The sequence below is a fragment of the Gnatocerus cornutus genome, chromosome 9 (assembly GCF_029298725.1).
Source record: "Gnatocerus cornutus isolate USDA-ARS CGAHR chromosome 9, icGnaCorn1.1, whole genome shotgun sequence".
In the NCBI taxonomy this organism is placed as follows: Eukaryota; Metazoa; Arthropoda; class Insecta; order Coleoptera; family Tenebrionidae; genus Gnatocerus; species Gnatocerus cornutus.
The window spans coordinates 4,368,894-4,371,663 of NC_142241.1; positions in this window are offsets into that span (position 1 = coordinate 4,368,894).

A 2,770-nucleotide genomic window follows, 5' to 3' on the forward strand; every position below is an offset into this window, starting at 1 on the left:
TTGGAAAAAAATATTCGTACGCACGACTCTTGCGTCTTCCCACGACTACCCTTCTAATAACGGCTCATAAATCACAAACTAAGGTCTAGTGCCTTTTGTAAATAACTTATGCAATTTGTTAAACATTTAAGAGCTCGTTGCTCGGGCGAATACTCATTAAAATGAGCGATTGCTCTCATGTTAACTTTGTTGGTAAACTAATGCGATTTACGGCCTTCATTATCAAATTTAAATCGAAATTAATCACGGACAACAATAAAATTTAATTTAACTTGAACAATTCGGAAGAGGGGGATGAAAAATTGAGATCAAGGGGAGAAGTGATAAAAAGATTACACGAAAGGGGTAAAAGAAAACGAAACAACTATTCCGGGCAAAAACTCTCATTATCACGCTCCAACTTCAAGGAATAAAAATAAATAAATTCCGAATCATGACGCCCCAGCTTCTGAATAAATAATAGAACTACTTCTATTTATTGTTATGCTTGACCTAACTCTATAACTAGAGTCAACAAATCTCTTTTACTGCTAAAATAAGTTCTGTTTCCAATTAAGCACAACAAAAAAACAACCGTTTTTTTCTCGTCTTCAACACATACAAATCCGCAGCTTAAAATTTATATTCCCATCGCTGAAGCATTAAATAAAAACTTCAAACGAGCCGCTATATTTCCGCGACGCCGGGCCGCCACCCATTTGTTTAAATAAAAATACAATTTCCATATTTTCAGTATTTCCCGCGCTTCAAAAACAATCCACCCGAGATTTCTTTTTCTCTTTTGATGTTTCTCAACACATCGACACCAAAAATCTAAAGTTATTTCGGTTCGAGGTTGTGAGAATTACAGCCAATTTCTTGTTGTAATCCTGAAGGATCAAGGATAACATCGTTGCAAAAGGTCGATCTCAAACTAGGTCAATACAGAAAAAATTAAAATTTTTGTTGGAGCCCCAGGATCATAGCTCAAAGTGATTGCACCGTATCGAAATTCGAGATGGGACCGTGTCAATATTATCCTGTCAGCCTTTCGAGATTGAAAAGGATAAAGGATGCGAGTCGCACGTTCACGGTGTCAATTTACGAATCGTTTAAACGTCACCAAGGCTTGAAAGAGCGCTATTTCAAAAGGTAACGTATTTTTGGGTGGAAATGCAATCGAACTGGAACAACAAGGGATTAGGTTTTTTGCTACGTCGCTGCCATTTTCGGGGTTAAATACGTCTCATCCTTTATATAATCCGAGGATTATTTGGGCCGGAGCCAAGTCCTCCCGCTCAGGGATAATCCCGGACCATTCCGGGTAAACGGCGGTGTTCTCGGGACGTGCGATAGAAATTTGAAGGACTACACCTCTTGTAACTAGATATTTATGTAGATACAGAGCTTGTCTCACAAAGTTGAGTTGATTTTGCAGTCTAGCCACGGTACCCAGTTTATTGCAGATTGCCAGAGCTACTTTGTAACAAATGGAACGAACGGAAAGAATAATGACTAGAGCTTGAGGATAAAATCTCCTAGATCAATTAGGTTAATATTTTAGTCTGACTCTATAAAAAGCTCATCTTCATCCAACCCCTCTAGATTAATTGCAGCAATGACGAAAACCGCTCGGAATTCTGTTCATTTATCATAATGACAATTCGCATTCCACTTATTGTGCCCGAATTGGTCTGATACCATCTCGTTGCAATAAATTACACTTAAAGCGTCATTTTTAAACGGTTTAAACGGTCCGGCCTCATTTAAGCAATTTAAGGCGAGCGTTTTCATAAAAAGTCCGTTTGAATTAATTATTGAAAATTTAATATCGCTGCAACATGTGGCGTTCACCTGGGAGAAGGACGAAGTAACATCGTTAAAAACGAACATCTCGTTCGTTATTATCCTCGACTGTTAAAGCTCGCATCCGACGAAGATTTTTCTTGGGAAATAGAGTGTACTTACCTGCATCGAGCTTTCAGGAAGTTTCATTTTTTGGTTTAAATGGCATTCCCGGAGAGCTTATGTGTAGTTAAGCCGAGTTTCGGATTGTTTCGGAAAAAAATTGGTATTTGTAAGTGGGATTATGTTTCATGCTATGCGAACTATAAGCTAGATTTGGATTACATTGATCTGGCTTCCAAACTCTGTTTTCAACATTCTTACTAATGCCACCACATGAAGTTACACTTTGTTGTTTTGAGAAATTACTCGTCAACTAGGATTTAGGGTAATTTCAACGATCAAAGGAGCTTTTTCGAGGAAACTTGGAAATTACGAATTAAAAGTTAGGAGTATCTTCAACGGTTAGAAAAATTCGAACTGACGTTTTTGCTATGTGATTAAAAAGTTCAGTCCGTGCAGTTTGAAAAAGTTTCACTAATAAAGCTTTGATGCAATTTTACAATCTCGTTATATATTTAATTATCAAAACTGTTCCGACCATTTGTATCAATAGCCATCAACAACATGAAAATTAAAGTAACGATTTCATGTGTTCAATTTTATTTAATTTAATCTGCTGCTCGTTTTGGGAATTTGTAACATAGTCATGCTTCAATGGCCACATCAAAATATTTTGCGCATTTGTATTGAGGGGTTTACATGGGAATTAAATCCTAAAATTAAATTCTGACATTCAGGATGGCACCACGAAGAGGTTTATTAATTTGACGCTTTGAAAGGAATTCTTTGGAATATGATACGTGTGACGTTTCGTGTAACAAATTCGGGTGAAATGAATTCTGAACGCTGGTGTGAGAAAGGGGACAAATAAAGCACACATGAC